Below are 24,144 nucleotides of genomic sequence, written 5' to 3'. Positions count from 1 at the left end.
TTTAGAGCTGTATATTTAAGTACTGATTTATTATTAGATATTCTGTACATCAGTAAGCTAGCAGCCTGGCAAACCCCATTACACCAAGAATTGAAAGGAAGATGCGCTCGCATTCTCGGCGATAACCACTTTACTAACCATTGTAACTGCATTGTAACTGCATATAAGTGGCAAAATAAAAAGTGTCTGATGGGTTCATCGTTCGGTTTCGTCACATATGCGATGCGTTCATTCTGCAAACGCCAGCGAATTGGCAGTCGTACTGTGAAAAATGCGTGGTGAAGCTAAACGTTTCAGTTTCTATTCGTAGCTCCGAGCACCGATTACGTCAGTCTTTGCCCAACGCAACGATCAATGTTGTCATTTAAATTTTTCTTTATCTTTTTCAAATGGTTCAATGGCTCTGAGCACTACGCGACTTAGCTTCTAAGGTCATCAGTCGCCTAGTACTTAGAACCAATTAAACCTAACTAACCTAAGGACATCACACACATCCATGCCCGAGGAAGGATTCGAACCTGCGACCGTAGCGGTCGCTCGGTTCCAGACTGTAGCGCCTAGAACCGCACGGTCACTCCGGCCGGCTATCTTTTTCAGCAACTGTTTTTAAAGAATACCGATGTCAAGAAATAGCACACTAGGTGCGTTAAAATTTGTTTTTAGCGCAACTGGTGTTCTGTTTTCTGACATCGGAAATCTTGTTATTCGAATAACACCTCCCCACCCCCCTCTGCACTCAGAGCTCTTCTTTTGCGCCACGTATATTTGCTTCACACAGTGAAAGTGACAAACTGGATGTGATGAAAGCTCAAAAAGTAGCGATCCTCTTTCACATAGTGAAAATAAAATTATGTCCTACTCCAATTTCAAAAGAACAGCTTCAAGTATTTTCCGAAAATTGTGGAAAAATATAATATAAAATAACAATATTGGCACTCGATATTACCTTTATGATATCAAAATATTGACATATTGGGGAAGAGAATACCACCGATATTTCTAGGAGAAAATATCGATACATAGATATTTCATCAACAGTCCTACTACGAAGGCTAAACGCATCATTAAAGCAATATTTCCGCAGCCGAGATTATTTTACTTAAAAATTTTAAGAAATTAGGTAACGGCAATGCTCGCAAAATGCAAAGTTCTGAGTTCGAGACCAGGTACGAAATACAGCATTCATACGGCAGCAAGTTTCAAGGCAGCGCAGAATCTGCTAGAGAGTGAAACATTCGTTCCGCAAACTACGGCATTATTTTATCTTTTACGTCTGGCGGACAAAAACTGGGATGACGGTAACAGTTTTAAAGCAGTATTGTCGTCCCAGCTTCCTACGTCATCCGAGTACTGTGAAGATCTTCACAGGCTACACATGGGAATGCCGTACAGGAGGGGCGCCGGTTCGAGGTGCACTGCGGAAGCCGTAAATTACTGCGGCCAGAGTGAGAGAGGGGGGACTTTATTACAGGGGGGTGCGATTAACGGGCCCCGCGTAATGGACGCTCTCCAGCGCGGCGCAGCGGACGCGGCATACAGCCTCGCGCGGTTTACAATTACTGCCGCGGCAACGCCCCACTCAGGCGTAACAACCGCGGCGGTTACGACGACAGTCGAACCGCCAAACGCCACGGCTGGTGACGGTGGCCGAACGGGGAAGACTGCTACACCGTAGTTCGTGCTGCGCCATATTCCGGCCACTGGAAGAAGCATGAGGGCTGCTGCTTCTTGCTGGCGCGTTTCCTGCTCCAGCATGCCGACCGTGTATAGTACTAAACGCCTCACAATGGTTTTTGTAATATTTTTATGTTGGAACACGTGAGGCAATACTGACCTTACGCCTTATCTTAGAAGAAAGATTAAGGAAAGGCAAAACCTACGCTTCTAGCATTTGTAGACTTAGAGAAAGCTTTTCACAATGTTGACTGGAATACTCTCTTTCAAATTCTACAGGTGGCAGGGATAAAATACAGGGAGCGAAAGGCTATTTACAATTTGTACAGAAACCAGATGGCAATTATAAGAGTCGAGGGACATGAAAGGGAAGCAGTGGTTGGGAAGGGAGTGAGACAAGGTTGTAGCCTCTCCCAGATGTTATTCAATCTGTATATCGAGCAAGCAGTGAAGGAAACAAAAGAAAAATTCGGAGTAGGTATTAAAATCCATGGAGAAGAAATAAAAACTTTGAGGTTCGCCGATGACATTGTAATTCCGCCAGAGACAGCAAAGGACCTGGAAGAGCAGTTGAACGGAATGGATAGTGTGTTGAAGGGAGGATATAAGATGAACATCAACAAAAGCAAAACGAGGATAATGGAATGCAGTCGATTTAAGTCGGGTGCTGCTGAGGGAATTAGATTAGGAAATGAGACACTTAAAGTAGTAAAGGAGTTTTGCTATTTGGGGAGCAAAGTAACTGATGATGGTCGAAGTAGATAGGATATAAAATGTAGACTGGCAATGGCAGGGAAAGCGTTTCTGAAGAAGAGGAATTTGTTGACATCAAGTATAGATTTAAGTGTCAAGAAGTCGTTTCTGAAATTATTTGTATGGAGTGTAGCCATGTATGGAAGTGAAACATGGACAATAAATAGTTCGGACAAGCAGAGAATAGAAGCTTTCGAAATGTGGTGCTATAGAAGAATGCTGAAGATTATATGGGTAGATCACGTAAGTAATGAGGAGGTATTGAATGGAATAGGGGAGAGGAGGAGTTTGTGGCACAACTTGACAAGAAGAAGGGACCGGTTGGTAGAACACGTTCTGAGGCATCAAGGGATCACCAATTTGGTACTGGAGGGCAGCGTGGGGGGTAAAATCGTAGAGGGAGTCAAGAGATGAATACACTAAGCAGATTCAGAAGGATGTAGGTTGCAGTACGTACTGGGAGATGAACAAGCTTGCACATGAAAGAGTAGCATGGAGAGCTGCATCAAACCAGTCTCAGGACTGAAGACCACAACAACAACAATATTTTTGTAAAAGCTGACACACGGGAGACGGACGGTTTTTAATGAAATAATACTCAGCCAACTATAAAATAAATGCCTGTTTATTTACACAAAATCAAAACTCAATTTGCCATTTTAGTTAGCAAAGTTATTTGTGAATAATAATGTCGTCAAGGCGATGTCCATTATTTCGAATGCAGGACTCAAGTCTTTTCTCAAAATCCTCCATCACACGGACTAATATCTCTGCAGGGATGACAGCAATTTCTTGAATGATTGCATTCTTCAACTCGTCCAAATTTCGTGGTTTGTTGTTACAGACGCAGTTCTTAAGGTACCCCCACAGAAAAAAGTCACATACTGACAAGTCCGGAGACCTGGGAGGCCAAGGAACATTGCCAAAATGTGAGATAATCTGGCCAGGAAACATGCGTCTAAGAACTGCCATTGAAGTGTTTGCGGTGTGCGATGTTGCCCCATCCTGCTGGAACCAAACGCGTTTTAAACGGATTAGTCGTCTTCTTAGCTCTGGTTTCAAGAACGTTTCAAGCATACGAATGTAATGAACTGAATTAACAGTAACTGTGATCCCGTTCTCTTCAAAGAAATGAGGTCCAATAATGCCAACAGAGCCAAGAGCACACCAGACTGTTACCTTTTCTGAGTGTGGAGGACGCTGGCGGATAATGTATGGATGCTCTGGAGCCCAGTAACGTAGGTTTTGCTTATTCACGGTCCCGTTTAAATGAAAATGAGCTTCATCGCTCATCAATAAAATTTCATTTTCATTCGATCCCAAAATCACTTGCATTCTGTAAGCGAAGTCTTCTCGTACAACAAAATCAGTTACCATAAGTTGTTGGACAATGAGCATTTTGTAGGGATGGCATTTTAATTCTTTATGCCAAGTTTGTGTAACCGATTTACGATTGATTCGTAACTCTCTAGCATGACGTCTAGCTGACCGTCCTGGGCTTCTGACTGCCGCTTGCCTTACCCTTTCAACATTTTCTGGTGTCGTTACTCTGCGTCTCGGGCCAGGATGCTTGTTATCCAGTATGTTTCCAGTTGATCTGAAGTTTTCCACCCATCTGAGGATTGTGTTACGGCTCGGAACAGCTCCATGCATTAAACCGCGCACGAAACAATCGCTGCGTAGCAAACTGTCACAGATAAACACTCGACGTTGCAAGTCCCACTGCTCCATAGTGACCGAGTAAATGAAATGGCGTCTTGTGTGGATCAGAACTATCCCACCACGACGACCTCCCACCACCGCGCCCTCAGTACTACGCAGTTCAAAACCGTCCGTCTCCCGTGTGTCAGCCGGCCGGTGTGGCCAAGCGGTTCTAGGCGCTACAGTCTGGAACCGCGCGACCGCTACGGTCGCAGGTTCGAATCCTGCCTCGGGCATGGATGTGTGTAATGTCCTTAGGTTTGTTAGGTTCTAAGATCTACGGGACTGATGACCTCAGAAGTTAAGTCCCATAGTGCTCAGAGCCATTTGAACCAAATATTCAGTAATGTGCCACTAAACATCGCGGGCCGCTTTCACCGAAATAGTGAAATAATATCTCTGAACCCAACCACAAATTTTTTTGGGTGGACTTGTTCACCTTGTATGAAATCTATTACGGAGCACTCAGAAGGACAAGTGACATTTGAGAGAGTCCTCGTGTGGGCTGTTGCGAGTAAACAGGCGCGCACAAAGCCTCGGTCCAGCAGCTGACTGGGCCAGTTCCGTATAAGGGTAAACCGAGCCCGCGGACAAGCCGCGGCGACAGTATGGCGCCCGTCCAAAGCCGTGATTAACGCAACGGGAATTAGCATTCCTGCAACGATGTCGTTAATACCGGAATGCAAGCCGCGCCGCAATTACATGCAAATGATTCCATTTTGCGACGTTCTGGTCGGGACGCGCGTAATGACTTTTCTGACTGCTGTGTAATTAAGACGGCGAAAATTGCATTTCAAAATAGACATGACGGGCCTGACGATGCTAATTCGCTAATATTTCAATCACAGCATCGCAACGATGTCATCAGAGCGTGGGGGGTACCGACCCGGGGCGGCGCGTAAAGCTGCCCGGAGGCCTGGACGGTTGGCGTTCGCAGCAGGTCGACTACCGGAATGAATCTCTTGTCAAACTTCAGCCACGTTGGATATAAAACCCTGCCCTTCGCGGGTACCGCTCGTACCTGCCTTGCTATCCAGCCGAGTCTCACCTACCTCCCTCACAGCTATACCCCCACGCCTCCCTCAAATCTTCCAAACCTCGCGCCTCTCTCTTGAACCCATGCAGGAGTAGTACTCCTTTAAGACAGGAACTAAGGAGATTGTTTAAGCCACATAGATCGCACTTGGTGGTTAGCGCATAAAGCGTGATGGTCTAGCGCTTAGTGCGTTGTTGCGTTGCGTGTAGCACATGCTGGCACAGAGCAGCGGGCGGGGCATGGGGGACAAAGACATTGTTAACACTTTCCAGTCCGTCCAGGACGGTCCCAGGTCCACTGAGTCTGCTACCAACTATCTGAACATTTCCCAGGTGTAAAAGGCGGCCAGGGCGATCAGACCGCTACCATCCGCCTCCCAGCGCCACGGGGAACAAAGGCTACACTCCAGCTGCAGTCAGACCAGTAGCGGGTTGGGTTGTTTGGGGGAGGAGACCAAACACCGAGGTCATCGGTCTCACCGGATTGGGGAAGGATGGGTAGGAAGTTGGCCGTGCCCTTTCAAAGGAACCACCCCGGCATTTACCTGAAGCGATTTAGGGAAATCACGGGAAACCTAAGTCAGGATGACTGGACGCGGGATTGAACCGTCGTCCTCCCGAATGCAAGGCCAGTGTGCTGAACACTGCGCCACCTCTCTCGGTGTCAGACCAGTAGCCAGGTCACGGGCTTGTGCCACAGACCTCATCTCTACCTTTACATCGTACCAAGTATACTCCCTACTATGCATCATAGGGTGACTTGCGAAAAACAAATATAGTAGCGAATGGAGACGTGTCAAATGATGGAAGCAGGAGCTCATAAAGAGAATCTTTGCTCAAAAAATGGTTCAAATGGCTCCGAGCGCTAAGGGACTTAACATCTGAGGTCATCAGTGCCCTAGAATTCAGTACTACTTAAACCTAACTAACCTAAGGACATTACACATATCCATGCCTGAAGCAGGGGAATTTTGGAAATTTGTGGTACGGTCTTATGGGACCAAACTGCTAAGGTCATCGGTCCCTAAGCCTACACACTACTTAACCTAACTTAAACTAACTTACGCTATGGACAACACACACACCCATGCCCGAGGGAGGACTCGAACCTCCGACGTGGGGAGCCGCACGGACCGTGACAGGGCCCCCTGGACCGTGACAAGGCGCCCCCCCCCCCCCACCAGACCGAACGGCTACCCCGCGCGGAAGAATTTTTATAACCATAAAACCACACATGGGTATAAAACTTACGCAAATTCGATGAAAGGAAGGGTTTGAAACAGTACTGCCCTAATATACAATGATCAGCCAGAACATTGTGATCATAACCTACTATCGATATAAACGTCTCCAGGCGACAGCAGCGTCACCTGGCGACTAATGGCAGCTAATCAGACACACGCACGGTGCGTGTAGCATCAGTGAGCGTGCTGTCCGCGTGTAGAATGGGGATGGCGCGCGATCTACCTCAGTTTGACCGAAGACAGATGGTGATGGCCCGGAGGCTCGGTACGAGATTTCTGGAAACTGCACGACTTGTCAGGTGTTCGAGGACTGCTATGGTGGGCGTCTTCAATACGTGGCGAAACCATCTACATGATTACTATGCTATTCACAATAAAGTGCCTGGTAGAGGGTTCAATGAACCACCTTCAAGCTGTCTCTCTACCGTTCCACTCTCGAACGGCGCGCATAAATTTTTTTGTGCGAGCTCTGATTTTCTTATTTTATCGTGATGATCATTTCTCCCTATGTAAGTGGGTGCCAACAGAACGTTTTCGCAATCGGAGGAGAAAACTGGTGATTGAAATTTCATGAGAAGATCCCGTTGCCGGCCGCTGTGGCCGAGCGATTCTAGGGGCTTCAGTTTGGAACCGCGCGACCGCTACGGTCGCAGGTTCGAATCCTGTCTCGAGCATGGATGTGTGTGATGTCCTTAGGTCAGGTAGGTTTAAGTAGTTCTAAGTTCTATGGGACTGATGACCTCAGAAGTTAAGTCCCATAGTGCTCAGAGCCATTTGAACCATTTTTGAAGATCCCGTCGCAACGAAAAATGCCTTTGTTTTAATGATTCCCACTCCAATTCATGTATCATCTCTGCGGCACTATCTCCCCTATTTCGCGATAATACAAAACGAGCCTCCCTTCTTTGTACTTTTTCGATGTCATCCGTCAGTCCTACCTGATGCGGATCCCACACCGCACCGCAATACTCCAGAATAGGTCGGACAAGCGTGGTGTAAGCAGTCTCTTAGTAGACCTGTTGCACGTTCTAAGTGCTCGTGGTCGTGCGGTAGCGTTCTCGCTTCCCGCGCCCGGGTTCCCGGGTTCGATTCCCGGCGGGGTCAGGGATTTTCTCTGCCTCGTGATGACTGGGTGTTGTGTGCTGTCCTTAGGTTAGTTAGGTTTAAGTAGTTCTAAGTTCTAGGGGACTGATGACCACAGATGTTAAGTCCCATAGGGCTCAGAGCCATTTGAACCATAGTTCTAAGTGTTTTACCAATAAATAACAGTCTTTAGTTTGCTCTACCCACAATATTACATATGTGATCCAATTTAGGTTCTTTGTAATTGTAATCCCTAAGTATTTAGTTGAATTTACAGCTTCGGATTTGTGTGACTTATCGCGTAATCGAAATTTAGCGGATTTCTTTTAGTACTTGTGTGAATAACTTCACCAAGGTGAAACAACGTCCAGACGTCGTTGGGGTGGGCAACCACGCCTCATTACAGATGTCGGACATCGCAGTCTCGACAGACTGACAAAACATGACAGGCGGCAAACTGTGGAGCAACAAAGATCAGAATTAATACTACGCAGAGACAAACGTGTGTGACCACATCTGTACACCGAACACTCCTAACGGTGGATCTCCGCAGCCGACGACCCATGCATGTGCCAATATTAACACCATGACATCGGCAACTGAGTCTGAAATGGGCACGTGACCATCGCTACTGCACGTTGGCGCAGTGGCAGAGCGTTGCACAGTCTGATGAAACCCGATACTTTCGTCATCATGGCGGTGGGAGGGCGCGAATCCGTCGTCTTCCAGTGGAACAGCTCCTTGACACCTGTACTGCCGGACGGAGAGAAGCTGGCGGTGGCTCCAGTATGCTCTGGGAAGCATTCACGTGGGCATCCAGTGGAGCTTGGGCAAGGCACCAAGACGGCCAAGGAGTATCGTGCACTGACTGCAGACCATGTACACCTCTTCATGACGATCACGTTTTTCGACGGCGGTGGCATTTTTCAGCCAGATAATGCGCCATGTCAAAAGGCCAGGACTGTGATGGAGTGCTTCGAGGAATACAGTGGCGAGTTCCAATTACGGTATGTGATTGAACGTGGCGTCACAGTTCTTCGCCCCCTTCCACGGTATTTTAATGAATTAGGTGAGCTGTGTGTGCAGATGTGGTACCAGCTCCCTCCACCGACCTATCAAGGCTTCACTGCTTCGGCGCCACGACGCGCCGCCGTTGGTATCCGTTCCAAAGGTGGACATACCGGCTAATAAGGAAGTGAACATAATGTGTTTATTTCTTTTTCTCCAGCCTCTCGCTGTTCATAATCTTTCGCATGGAATGTTATTGGAAACTGAATTTTTTTGTTGCGTTCAAAATTTTGAAGCAGATTGATAGAACACTGTGCGTATCATAAGCCAACGGCGTTGCCGCAGTGGTAACACCGGTTCCCGTAAGATCACCGAAGTTAAGCGCTGTCGGGCTGGGCTAGCACTTGGATGGGTGACCATCAGGTCTGCCGAGCGCTGTTGGCAAGCGGGGTGCACTCATCCCTTGTGGGGCAAACTGAGGAGCTACTTGATTGAGAAGTAATGGCTCCGGTCTCGTAAACTGACATACAGGCGGGAGAGCTGTGTGCTGACCACATGACCCTCCATATCCGCATCCAGTGACGCCTGTGGGCTGAGGATGACACGGCAACCAGTCGGTACCTTTGGGCCTTCACGGCCTGTTCGGGGGAAGTTTAGTTTATGCGTATCATTTCATTGCATACAATAAACATACAGACTAGGTATCCTGCACTAAAACGTTGATGTTGATGTGTCCGACCGCTCTGAAGTTCCCAACCTGACCTTCATGCTACTTTTCATCTCTTTGAAAACAGCTACTCTCTGTTTTTAAGGAGAAACACTACCCTAAAACTTCACCTTTAAAAAAAAATATTAATGGCTGTTTCACATTTTTATAGTTTTTCTCTTATACCCTAAAACGATTTTCTTCATTCGAATTACAAGTACGTCTAACAAATGTTTGAAATACGGACTGCACACCGAAAAATGCCAAAAAAAATGTTTGATCTCTGTCACCATCAAACAGAACGATGTTTACTCCAAACTTGGCATAAACTCAACCTGGGAAAAACAAGTTGCCAGACTTCCAGGAAAAATTATATTATTGAATTTATTCTTCGGTTCCATCTTCCTGAGACGTTGTTAGTGTCATGGCGCCTTCCACGACAATTCCACATCTCTATTGGCATATATGCGTTACCGAGCCACTAGTCCGAGAAATAGTCACGGAAATCCCAAAGGTAGTGTGTTTTCAGTCATGCTCTTCTGAATATACAGTCAACTATCATCCAACATTTTCAGGGGAACATGTGCTAGAGCAAATACATTCCTATGTGACAACGTACTCCCTCGTGTTTCTTATAGGCTGGGACAATGCCACAACACTGAACTTGTTTCCACAAACATTGAATACAATGATAATTGCAAACAGTAATATCTGTCCCAGGAAACAAACTGTGACCTGCTTGGACTACGGCAATTCCGAAGTCCGTCATCAGAGATGCAGGGTTCCATCCAGCCACGTTAGTTTCAATAGCTTTAAAGAAAAAGGTTCATATGTTTCTTGCTTTTTAGTTGGCAGCAAAGCGCAAACAACTGGAATAGTCTGTTACTGTAGGCTATCCGTCTTGAGCTGACTGGCTCCAGTCCAGTAACCTATAGTAATAGATTTTATCAGCTGATGCGGAAGATGCCCACGCAAACAAACGCACACTCGAACGGTCTTTTGTTTCCTCCCAAGAACTATTAAGGTCGGCGTAGAGTACAAACAACTGTCCAAACTGCTTGCCCGAACACTTGAACGTTCCATTCACAAAGAATGACGCGCAGTTTGATAAACACGCTTTTCAAACACAAGTATTCTGTCGTTCGGTCCCCTGTTATGATCTGCAGTAAAAAACTGCTACCATCATTCGTCTGTAATTTATTTTCTTGGAAGAATATTCCTCCAGAATCGACGGGATCTTCTGAAGGACCCATATGTTTTCACCTAATGTGATGTAACGACTGTTTCGCATTTCCTAGTGATGGTAACGATGTTGATAAGTTGTAGCCTCTATTGAAGAGCTGCCCAACTTTTTCAACGTAGAGTGATCAAACTGTAGGGTATGGTTCCTTAGCTCGCTTCTTTACGCTGACAAAATGTTTTCCCTCTTCATTCGTTGCTCCAACTGGAATACGACCATGGCTGCCTTCCGCTAAAGTTGTGTTGCTTTTTGTCGACAGTCTTCCTTTACATTCATTCTTTTTAAAGTTGACGCAACGCCAGTAAGTCACTTCTTGTTTGGTTGTATAGTCCACTATACACTGATGCAAGTTGTAAATCAGTAAAGGCTTCTCTTTCGTGGTTTCGGTGAACTCCATTATCTGACCACTAAAACACGGAACACTGCTTGCCTGTCAGAGGACAACTGCAGTACTGAACTCGGGGAGAGAGCCACGCACAACACGAACTGATGCGGGGACACGCAACTTTGTGCAGAAACAGACTTTGGCTTTCCCCAGAAGAAGTCGCAGTTAGCGTCTGCCGGGCCAGTGTATCCTGCTTCTGGAACACCCCGTCCACTGCCCACAGTGTCCTGGACTCCGTACAAATGGCTCTGAGCACTATGGGACTCAACTGCTGAGGTCATTAGTCCCCTAGAACTTAGAACTAGTTAAACCTAACTAACCTAAGGACATCACACACATCCATGCCCGAGGCAGGATTCGAACCTGCGACCGTAGCGGTCTCGCGGTTCCGACTCCGTACAACTGTCACCCCGTGCAAGTGTCACCAAGTCCTTTTTCCTGCCCCTGTCGGTTAGTATGTTTTTACTACCACTGTGATCACCGCCGCGTTACTTGGCTGCGGGTGGTGCACTAAGCACTTTGGACAGTCCGTGTTGATCCATCAACAAATCCGCCAATTTTATCCATGGGCACCTCCACCTGCCTTCTGACATCCTGTCACATCCCCAGATCGACCCATCGCACTGTTCTAATTACCTACAACCGACTGGTATATGCTTCCATGTCAGTCGACGATCGCTGCATCACAGCGTGGTATCATTTCTACAGTGTCTACATCTACACATCTACATCTACGTGACTACTTTGAACTTTGCATTTGAGAGCTCGGCAAAAACGAACACTTAGATCTTTATGTGCAAGCTCTCATTTCTCTTAATTATGTGTGTAGGTCGGCGTAAACAAAACATTTTCGCATTCGGAAGAGAAAGTCCAGTGATTGAAATTTCGGGAAAAGATTTCGCCGCAACGAAAACGCGTTTTAATGATTGTCTCTCCCCACACACACCCTCTCCCCTGTTTCGCCATAATACAAAAGGAGAGGTCTTCTCTGAACTTCTTGGATGTCCTCTGTCGGTACTACCTGGTAAAAATCCCATATCCCATTGCAATACTGCAGAGGGTTACGGACAACTGTAGTCAAATAGAAGACCTGTTGCATCTCCTAAGTGCTCTGGCAACAAACAAAGTCTTTTCCCCGAAAAAAAAAAAATTGTTCAAATGGCTCTGAGCACAATGGGACTTAACATCTGAGGTCATCGGTACCCAATACTTACAACTACTTAAGACTAACTAACCTAAGGACAGCACACACATCCATGCCGGAGGCAGGATTCAAACTTGCAACGGTAGCAGAAGCGCCTAGAACCGCTCGGCCACATCGGATGGCTCCCCAGGTTCCTCACAATATTTTCTATGTGAACGTTCCTATGTCAGTTCCTTTTTCAGCTATTCGTGATAGTAACCCCTAGGTATTTAACTGACTTGACAGCCTTTAGATTTGCGTGTACCCGAAATTTAACGGATTTCTTTTAGTGTTCAAGTGACTGTCACTTTTGGCATCATACAGATGTCTTGTCTAAATCATTCTGCAATTTGGTTTCATCTTCTGAGAACTTTACTAGACAGTAAATGACAGCATCATCTGAAAAAAATCTAGAGGGCTGCTCAGATTCTTCCCAAAATCGTTTATACTATAGATTACGAACAGAGGAAGGCGTATGTAACACTTCCTTGATGAACGCCAGATATCACTTTCGATTTATTCGATGACTTTCCATGAAGTCCTGCGAACTGTGATCTTCCTGACAGGAAATCACGTATCCAGTCACAGAATGGGGACGATACTCCTTACGCACGGAATATGATTAGGAATAGCCTCTGACGACCGGCGACAAAAGCCTTCCGGAAATCTAGAAACATGGAATGAGTTGCAGATCCCGTATCGACAGCGCTCACTACTTCGTGTGAGATAGTTGTGTTTCACAATAATAATATCTTCTGAATCCGTGCTCACTATCTCTCACCGAGGTTTTTCTTAATGTTGGAAGACATAATACGAGGGTTATTCAGAAAGTAAAGAACGATCGGTCGTGAAATTGAAAATGCAGTGAAAATCTGATGAAGCTTTGCACATATGCAATGGGCATTGTGTCTAGCACGCCCGTCCATCGCATCATGTCGCTCTTTTCAGTTCTGGGATCACAGTGAGAACGTAAAGATGCCTAGAAATTAGTGTCGCCCGCCAAGAATGAGGACCTAGCAAAAGATTTCGCCTGAAGCTATGCAATCCACTTAACGTAACTGTCAAGCAGTTCGTTCTGCACGACAATTCTCGGCCGCACTCTGCAGGGGCAATGAAGATGCTCCTGCAGCGTTTTCAATGGGAAGTGTTATATCATCCACAATACAGCCCGTAATTGACTACCCCTGACGTTCATCTCTGCTCAAATGAACCGCTGGCTATGAAGACAACGAGCTGCAGTCTAGTGTAGAAAATTATCGAAAAGCACTGGCGGCTGTCTTCTACACTATTGGGCATTAAAATTGCTACACCACGAAGATGACGTGCCACAGACGCGAAAGATGCTGTGATATGCAAATGACTAACTTTTCAGAGCATTCACATAAGGTTGGCGAAGGTGGCGACACTTACAACGTGCTGACATGAAGAAAGTTTCCAACCGATTTCTCATACACAAACAGCAGTTGACCGGCGTTGCCTGGTGAAACGTTGTTGTGATTCCTCGTGTAAGGAGGAAAAACGCGTACCATCACGTTTCCGACGTTATAAAGGTCGGATTGTAGCCTATCGCGATTGCGGTTTATCGTATCGCAACGTTGCTGCTCGCGTTGGTAGAGATCCAATGACTGCTAGCAGACTATAGAATCGGGGGGTTCAGGAGGGTAATACGGAATGCTGTGATGGATCGCAACAGCCTCGTATCACTAGCAGTCGAGATGACAGGCATCTTATCCGCATGGCTGTAACGGATCGTGAAGCCACGTCTCGATCACTGAGTCAACAGATGGGGACGTTTGTAAGACAACAAGCATGTGCACGAACAGTTCGACGACTTTTGCTGCAGCATGGACTATCAGCTCGGAGATCATGGTTGCGGTTACCCTTGACGCTGCATCGCAGACAGGAGCGCCTGCGATAGTGTACTCAACGATGAACCTGGGTGCACGAATGGCAAAACGTCATTTTTTCGGATGAATCCAGGTTCTGATTACAACGTCATGATGGTCGCATCCGTATTTGGCGACATCGCGGTGAACGCACATTTGAAGCGAGTATTCGTCGTCGCCATACTGGCGTATCACCCGGCTTGATGGTATGGGATGCCATTAGTTACACGTCTCGGTCACCTCTTGCTCGCATTGACGGCACTTTGAACAGTGGACGTTACATTTCAGATGTGCTACGACCCGTGGCTCTACCCTTGAAATGGTTCAAATGACTCTGAGCACTATGGGACTTAACTTCTGAGGACATCAGTCCCCTAGAACTTAGAACTACTTAAAACTAACTAACCTAAGGACATCACACACATCTTCTTCCCGAGGCAGGATTCGAACCTGCCACCGTAGCGGCCGCGCGGCTCCAGCGGACTGTAGAGCCTAGAACCGCTCGGCCACTTCGGCCGGCGCTCTACCCTTCATTCGATCCTTGCGAAACCTTACATTTCAGCAGGATAATGCACGACCGTATGTTGCAGGTCCTGTACGGGCCTTTCTGGATACAGAAAATGTTCGACTGCTGCCCTGGCCAGCACATTCTCCAGATGTCTCACCAATTGAAAATGTCTTGTCAAAGGTGCCCGAGCAACAGGCTCGTCACAATACGCTATTCACTACTCTTGATGAACTGTGGTATCGTGTTGAAGCTTCATGGGCGACTGTACCTGTGCACGCCATCCAAGCTCTGTTTGAGGCGTATCAAGGCCGCTATTACGGCCAGAGCTGGTTGTCCTGGGTACTGATTTCTCAGGATCTATGCACCCAAATTGCGTGAAATTGTAATCACATGTCAGTTCTAGAATAATATATTTGTCCAATGAATAGCCGTTTATCATCTGCATTTTTTCTTGGTGTAGCAATTTTAATGGCCAGTAGTTTATTACGAGAGAATTGAAAAATTGGTACGATGCTACGACAGATGTTTGAGCGGCGACTGTGTAGGGAAGTAGGTGGGTCCGCAGCTCGTTGTCGTGCGGTAGCGTTCTCGCTTCCCACGCCCGGGTTCGATTCCCGGCGGGGTCAGGGATTTTCTCTTCCTGGTGATGACTGGGTGTTGTGTGATGTCCTTAGGTTAGTTAGGTTTAAGTAGTTCTAAGTTCTAGGGGACTGATGACCATAGATGTTAAGTCCTATAGTGCTCAGAGTCATTTTGAAGTAGCTGGAAGGTGTAGCTAACCGTTACAAATAAAACAGTTTTGATTTTCACTGTGGTTTCCTATCGTTCCTTACTGTCCGAATAGCCCTCGTATGTTCTAACCTCCTATTGGAAATCGACGTAGGTTATATGGGTCTGTAAGTGGATGGATAACTCGTACTTGCTTTCCTAGTAATAGTGTAACCTGTGCGACTTTCCACTCTTTAGCACTGATTTTTCCTCGAGTCTGCTGTTGTATATGATCACCAAGCATGGGGCTATTTTAACAGCATACTCTGAAAGGAATGTAGCTGGTATGGAATCTACAGCGCTCTGTAGATAGCAGTGTGCTCCTTTAAGGTTGAAACTTCCTGGCAGATTAAAACTGTGTGCCGGACCGAGACTCAAACTCGGGACCTTTGCCTTTCGCGGGTAAGTGCTCTACCGATTGAGCTACCCAAGCACGCCACACGTTCCGTCCTCACAGCCCTAATTCCGCCAGTACCTCGTCTTCTACCTTCCTTTAAGGTTGTTGGATAATATTTTTCACGGTTGAGCTTCCTTTCAGTAGTTTATGGGGAACCTCTACGACGATGCGAGGTCTACCAGTAAAGGATTAACAGCCGCATGGAGTCGGGTGTCCTTGCAGATGGATTTCACAGCCCGACGGCGAAACGGCCCCCTTAAAGAGTCTCTCTCTCTCTCTCTCTCTCTCTCTCTCTCTCTCTCTCTTCGTCTCTCCCTCTGTCCTCTCTCTCTGTCTGTCCCTTGCCAGCAGCGAGACCTTTGCTCGTCGCAGGAACCGTTACCGGACAGACGAGCGTAGCGAAAGATAGCGCAGCAGTGAAGAGGACGGGACGCGGCGGCAGAGGAGATAAAAAGCGAGGGGGAGAACGCTCACCTGGGCTCAGTTACAAGCAGGCCTTTGTGGGCCGCGCTGATTCCCCCCACCACCACACCAACAGCCAAGTACAGGCGGCTGCCACATAATCGCCGTGCAGACGCGTCCCAGACTAGACAAGATTATCCACAAAGAGCGCTGCATCGGTCATATTTAGTATTTTCTCCGCCCTCAGCAATTGAAGCTGTAAATAGCGAAATAACCAGCAATCGGTTGTATAACACAAATTTAATTTCTTAACCGGTTTCGGGCACTTGGAATCCTTCTTCAGGAGATTCTCCCTAATGCATTATTTGCGACTGTCAACAATACCATTTTTGTACAGGTTCTACGAACTAGGAATGTTATATTTTTAAAAAATATCGGGAATCCGATACAGCGATATTAAAAGAAATATCATTGTCGACTATCGATATATCCAGGAAGCGTCAATTTATCGATGTACGTTGAAACGTCCCCTTAGAAAAATTAATGAATTACTGTGCTGGTAAACCCTTTATGTTATTTGATTTTCAAACAGCTGAGCAGAATTGAACGTACTCAGACATTTCGCTCTTTACCTATTCTGATCAACAGTAAACTGACACACAATATTTTTAGCGCAACGCAGTCTGACTTTCAATAATCCCTACAAAAGAATGGCCCTGACTAACATTAACCTATACCTTTCACAAATCACTTACCACACAAAAATCTTCGTTACTGCAATACAGCGAGCGCCAATACTGCCAGCGAAATAAAAGATTCTAACTACTGAAGGCACTAACTACTGATAGGCATAGTTAGCAAATGAAAGATTTTGATAGAGAACAAACAATGTATTTACCTTAACAGTGTTCAAAAGTCATAATACATATATCAATTCATGACATCCAGTCTTACAAATTTACTCTCTCTGATGGACACACGTCCAGATCATCCGCTCTCAAAACTCCACCATCTCTCTCCCCACATCCACCACTGCTGGCGGTTCACCTCCAACTGCGCAACTCTACGCGCTGTTAACAGCCAACTGCCCAACACTACAATAGCGTATACTCCAACAATGCAAACCAACCACAGTCTTCACACACCACAGTCAGTGATTTTCATATAAAGCGCTACGTGGCGTTACAAACATAAAAACCTAAGCAGCCTACTTACAATGTATACGGAAGATATGTCGAAGTGTCTACATCTGCATCTACATGGATGCTCTGTAAATCACATTTAAGTGCCTGGCAGAGGGTTCATTGAACCACCTTCACAATTCTCTACTATTCCAATCTGGTATAGCGCGCGGAAAGAACGAACATCTATATCTTTCCGTACGAGCTCTGATTTCCCTTATTTTATCGTGGTGATCGTTTCTCCCTATGTACATCGGTGTCAACAAAATATTTTCGCATGCGAAGGAAAAAGTTGGGCCGACCGGAGTGGCCGAGCGGTTTTAGGCTCTTCAGTCTGGAACCGCGCGACAGCTACGGTCGCAGGTTCGAATCCTGCCTCGGGCATGGATGTATGTGATGTCCTTAGGTTAGTTAGGTTTAAGTAGTTCTAAGTCTAGGGGACTGATGACCTCAGATGTTAAGTCCCATAGTGCTTAGAGCCATTTGAACTATTTTTTTGCAGCAGTAGGCCTATTGTAAAAGAGGATGGACAAGCGTAGTTTTTTATTTTTTATTTTTATTTATTTTTTGTTTGTTATGGTTTTACGGCGCAAAACTACTACAGTCATTAGCACCCAGTCTGTGACTTAGGAAAAGGCAGAAATGGGAACGAAATTCAAAAAATTGGAGAAACTAAAAATAGAAGGAAAGCTAAAAAAACCACTATAGAAGGGGGGTTGTTTGTCCCCAAAAAGAGCTTCAAATGACTGACGTCATCTCACTGGCACTAATAAACTCGAGAACGCGATCGGCTGAGCGCGTGTCATCTGCTAAAATGGACGCGTAACGGAGTAAAATAGGGGCACTCAAGTAAAAGGTGTCTTACCGTCCACAGCTGAGAGCAATGGGGACAGAGTGGGGGAGGATCGCCACTTAAAAGATGTCGATGGCTAAGAAGACAGTGCCCTATCCGGAGTCTAGTTAAAATTACCTCTTCCCGACGACGCGTTCGGGAGGAAGAGGTCCAAGCACAGGGAAGAGCTTTCACGTCCCGCAATTTATTATTGGGAAGTGTCGACCAATGTGCGTGCCATGAAAGAGTAACACGACGACAAGCGTAGTGTAGGCAGTCTCCTTAGTAGATCTGTTACATTTTCTATCTGTCCTGCCAATAAAACGTAGTCTTTGGTTAGCCTTCCCCACAACATTTTCTATGTGTTCCTTCCAACTTAAGTTGTTCTTAATTGTAATTCCCAAGTATTTAGTTGAATTTTCGGCCTTTATATTTGACTGATTTATCGTGTAACCGAAGTTTAACGGATTCCTTTTAGCATTCATGTGTCGGCCTATAAAAAATCGGCTACACATTGTAAATATACTGCTGGTGCAAAAGCTGTATATTTAAGTATTGATCATTATTAAGTATTCTGTGAATAAACAAGCTAGGAGCCTACCTATCCCCCTTACTGCAAAGACTGAAACGATAACGATGCACGTTCACGCTTGGCGATAACCACTTTGCTAACAATGGTGACTGCATGCAAGTGGCACAATAAAACGTGTCCGATGGGTTCGTCGTTCGGTTTCGTCAGATATCGGATTTGTCCAGAACACTTCCTGTCGACTTCTCTGATTTTTTCATTTCTGCCAACGCCCGCGAACTTGTAGTAGCGTCAAAATTGTGCGGTGAAGCTAAACGTTGCAGTTTCTGTTGGTAGTGCCGATCACTGATTACATCAGCATTTCCCTCTACACGTCTCAGCTCAGCGTAAAGATCATTTTTGCCATTTAGACTTTAGTTCATCATTTTCAGCAACTGATTTTGAAGAACGCCGACGAGAAGAATTAGCTCACCAATTCTGTTAAAATTGTTTTTTAACGCAACTGTTGTGCTATTTCTTCACACAGGAAATCTTGTTATTCCATCCACATCGTCACCTCCATTTCAATCAGACTACTCCTTTCGTGCCACCTATACTTGCTTTACATGGTCAAAGAGAAAGACTGAACGCGAAGAAAGCTCAAAAAGTAGTACGACTCCTTCACACAGTGAAACTAAACTTATGTCCTACTACAATTTCGAAAGAACAACTTCAAATATTTACTAAAATTGTGAAAAAATGTAATATAAGATAAAAATGTCGGCACTCGATATTGCCTATATGATATCGATATACCGTGATATTTATATCGCTCATCATTTCGATTCTTTTGGAAAAAAAATCCATATATCGGTATACCGACAATTTATCGACAGGCCTTCTACGATCCACATGACCATGGCATTTTGCTGTTGTTAACACACTCAAGTAATGTGACAGGTATAACCTCCTAAAGAAGGACACTAAGTGCCCGAAACCGGTAAAGAAATTAAATTCCTTTTATGCACCTGGTTGCTGATTATTTAGGTGTAGTTCAAGTGGCTCTGAGCACTATGGGACTTAACATCTGTGGTCATCAGTCCCCTAGAACTTAGAACTACTTAAACCTAACTAACCTAAGGACATCACACACATCCATGCCCGAGGCAGGATTCGAACCTGCGACCGTAGCGGTCACGCAGTTCCAAACTGAAGCGCTTAGAACCGCACGGCCACACTGGCCGGCATTTAGGTGTATATCGACCATAATTTACGGCAATATTTGGTAGCAGCAGCATTGCAATGTGGCTGCAATACACCACAATTTTGCTGCTGTTGCAGGTAGTTGTGGCCGACGTGTACCGTTGATGAAGGTAGCAGAGAAAAGGCCGAAATACTGAATTCGGTCTTTCGAAACTGTTTCACAGCGGAAGATCGTAAGACGGTCTGTCCTTTCAGTCATCGTACGAACGTCGAGATGGCAGATACTGAGATAACTGATCGCGGAATAGAAAAGAAACTACAATCACCTACAAGCTTTGACATGTGGGCCACCGATTTTGAACGAGTTTAGCAAGGACGTTCTATACTGAAAATGCAGAGATACGGGTTTCGACTTTTTGCTAGACACTCCGTAGTTTTTTAAAAAAATGGAGGTCAAATGTGATGATGGAAAATCGTATTTTCAAAGCTATAAATCGAAATATCATCGAAAAAGCAAACATTTTCTATTAATGTAATACGGGGTCGAAAGTTAGTAGTATTACAATTATTAACATTTTTGTGTGTTTTCACGCAGTAGCCTAGGTACCCGTCATTCTGCCCGCCTAGTAGAGAGAAGCCAGTGGCCGAGCGGTCAGGGCGTTAGACTATTAAACTGCTATTTGTTTTTAGATGACCGAAAGGACTTGTTTCCCTTCTAGCAGCGTGTGTAGCAACGAAGCGTACCTAGCGACTGGAAAAAAGTGCAGGTCATTCACGTTTTTAATAAGAGCAGTGGGAAGATGCACGTAATTATAGGTCTATATTGTCGATGTCAATCTGTTGTGCAATTATAGAACATGTTCTATGCTCAACAATTACGGCATTTCTGGAGAAAGAAAATCTCCTCTGTAAAAATCTACATGGTTTCTGCAAACAGAGATCCTGTGAAACTCAGCTCGCTCTGTTCCTCCATGAGATCCACAGCGCAGTAGATGTCGGCGCTCGGGTTGATGCCGTGTTCCTTAACTTCAGTAAGGCATTTGACACCGTCCCGCACTGCCGTTTAGTGAAAAAAATATAAGCTTACCAAGTATCGGACCAGATTTTATACTGAATTCAAGACTTGCTTTCATACAAAACACGACATGTCGCTCATAATGGAAGACAATCGAGATAGGTAAATTTAATTTCAAGAGTACCTCAGCGAATTGTGATTGGACCTTTACTATTTACGATGTATATACGAGGGTTGGAACTTAAATAGTGGCAACTATTTCTTCACAACCTATACAAAAGAGTTACATGTTTGCACCTGTTACTGTCCTCCAAAGTAATCACCAGCGATGTGGAGGGCGAAGTATACCTGTTCTGTTGATACTGCGAAGGGAGTGGTCTAAAGTTATGGTGACTCTCGTGTACGACTGTGATGGTGTTATCCTAACGGATTACGTTCCTTCACGGCAGACCGTCAGTGCACAGTATTACTGTCCGTTTTTGGAGCATCACCTGCTACCGGCTTTGGGAAAGAAGCGGCGACACTTTCTGCGCAACCCAGCCATCATTTTACACGACAATGCGCGGGCGCATACAGCACAAGCTCTGGTTGCTCTGTTCAGTCGATGGGACTGGGAAGTACTGTACCGTCCACCATACTCCCCGGACTTAAGTCCTTTTGACTTTGGTTTGATTCCGAAGATGAAGGAACCACTTCGTGGCATTCGCTTCAGAACTGTTCCAGAGATTCGACAGGCAGTAGACCGCTCCATTCGCACCATCAACAGAACAGGCTCTGCCAACGGTATACTACGCCTTCCACATCGCTGGCAACGGGTTCTGCACAATGCTGGTGACTACTCTGAAGGATCGTAACAGTTGAAAACTCTTTTGTATTGGTTATGGATAAATAGTGGCCACTATTTAAGTTCCAACCGTCGTAAATGATCTAGTAGAAAGAGTTGGGTGCCCTTTAAGACGGTTCGCAGATAATGCGTTGGTCTGTAATGAAGTAGAAACACCAGAAGGTTGTGTTGATTTGCAGAATGACCTGCAGAGGATATATGAAAGGTGAGGGCTTTGGCAGTTGACCCTGAACGAAAATGAAGGCAACATATTGCGCATACATTAGAAGAGAAAGCCACTCCTTGCCGCTGCACAACTGATGAAAAATTTCTGGAAACAGTACCGATCGTAAAATACCGAAAAGTAACTATCCAGAACGACTTTAAGTGGAATGGCCACATAAAATAAATAGCAGGAAAAGCAGATGCCAGACTGAGATTTATAGGTAAAGTGACCCATCCACGAAGAAAGTGGCTTGGAGTGCGCTTGTTCGACCGATTCCTGAGCACTGTTCATCAGCCTGAAACCCTTCCCACGCACGTCTAATAGAAGAGAGAGAAGATCCAAAGGAGAGCGGCTCATTGCGTCACGGGATCGTTTAGTCGCCGCGAGAGAGTTACAGAGGTGCCGAAGAAACTCCAATGGCAGACGTTACAAGAGAGGCGTTATGCATCACGGAGAGGTTTACTGCTAGAATTTCACGTATCGCAGCTGTCCGCGTTGCCACGCTTTTCCCAAGTGGTCACGTTAATGTAACTGGACAGTGTGTATTTTAACGTAGACTACGGATCACCGTACAACTTAGCGTATTCCAGAGACGCCAAAGATGAAAGAAGTGACAAGTGGAAGACAGAACGTTAAGATCGAGAGACGTCAGTTCACATTGAGGAATTCTTAGCGTTCGAAAGAGCGCTAAGATACAGTTCGAACTATCCAAGCTGATCATATCGTAATAAAAATGAATTCGCTCTCCGCACTGCAAACGCTAACATCATTTTGATAAAGGCAGACAGAGCTGCTACGTGCGATACCAGACAGCTGCTACTGCATGAGAACTACGAAGAAACGGTATCGTTTGTATTTACCAAGCGGTGTGCCAGCATTGTGGGGAATCTGAAGGCCGACCAACTGCCAAAGAATGCAGCTAAGAATGGAATGCAAGAGAGATGTATTCCAGGTGGGGATCTGATTGCTGTTAGAGGCAGCAAATGGAATAAGGGCTGGGAGTTTAAAGAGTACCTGGTACAGTGAAATCCACCTATATATATCGAAGACATAAAAGTGGGATACGAAACTCAACACTACCGGCAAAGTGAAGAGGTGCCAGACCGAAATTCAACCATGGCAGGTACCTGTCAACATCTCCATAGAATTTATGCCTTACCATCAGCACACTGCGACTAGGTGGAGGTCTAGAGCGTCAGCCACACTTAGTTTGGCTGCCCGAGACACAGAAAGGATCACCAGCTGCGACATAGTCGCGAATATAGTGATTCAGTACTGTCAAATGCTTTTTTTTATTCCAGTCTCTGATCACAATATAAATTCCTTTGACGATGTCCGGTTTCAGTCAGTAATGACCATCTTTATATCTATTCTACATCATGTACTTACGTGGTGAAGCCGTAATGGCATCGCCAAAACATATAAATACACTCAGAAAAGCATCATCACGTAGAACTAAAATACGATGTAAAATAAAAATAAAATTGTAGAGGAACAGTATCGGCTCACAGGCAAACAGGAAATCAAACAATACTCTAATATTCACAGTGACATTAGAAAACGCAGATTAAGATTCTATGGACACATCAAAAGTATGAATTCAGACAGACTTCCAAAGGAAATAGTTGAATTCTATGAAAACAGGAGTAAATCTATAACAGACCCAATGAAATGGATTGGCGAAATCAAAACAGATCTCAAACTAGCAGGAATTACGCCAGAGGATATCCAAAACAGGGCAATCTTTAGATCCGAAATTCACAAGTGGCAAGTTGACCAAGAGGAGAAACCAAAGAAAAAGATTGAAACAACGTGGTCTCAAGGAAAAGTATGGGCACAAAGAAAGGCAAATGCACGCCACTAAGTACTTTGCGTATTCCTAATGGGCTCATTAATACAGAAAGGAATCTGTTTGGGTATTTATGGAACTGACTAAAATGAAACGAGAATTTTTATGATTACTGGTACTCTTTGCAACAGCGAAAATAAAGCATTTGTAAACTGCTTGTGGAGTTCGTGTTCAAATTTGGCATCAAAATAGTCCAGCTGGGAATCTGATTGCTGTCAAAGACGGCGAATGGAGCAATGCCTAGAACAGTTTGTGTGTGTGTGTGTGTGTGTGTGTGTGTGTGTGTGTGTGAGAGAGAGAGAGAGAGAGAGAGAGAGAGAGAGAGAGAGAGAGACCCATCAACGTCATTTCGTACCACCGGCAATATAGGGCGTTTCAAAACGAATGACCTGATTTTGGATGACAATAATACCGAAACTTGGAACGTGCCGGCAAGGAAATGAGCGTGCCCTAGAGAGCCAGAAAATCCCCGACAGATGTCAATCAATGCGTCTACTCAGTCTGCAGGCAGTCAGAAGCAATACGACATCCGTC

At 45.4% G+C, this 24,144-nt stretch overlaps 1 protein-coding gene and 1 pseudogene across 3 annotated transcripts in view; one reads left to right on the top strand and one right to left on the bottom strand.

Moving 5' to 3' along the window:
• Positions 1–24,144, bottom strand: part of LOC124717040 — an 859,980-nt gene that overhangs the window by 509,677 nt on the left and 326,159 nt on the right. The window lies entirely within an intron of this gene.
• LOC124717645 lies at positions 8,825–8,942 on the top strand (annotated as a pseudogene).

The sequence above is a fragment of the Schistocerca piceifrons genome, chromosome 9 (genome assembly GCF_021461385.2).
Source record: "Schistocerca piceifrons isolate TAMUIC-IGC-003096 chromosome 9, iqSchPice1.1, whole genome shotgun sequence".
Classification (NCBI taxonomy): Eukaryota; Metazoa; Arthropoda; class Insecta; order Orthoptera; family Acrididae; genus Schistocerca; species Schistocerca piceifrons.
This window is presented reverse-complemented; position numbering and strand designations above follow the sequence as displayed.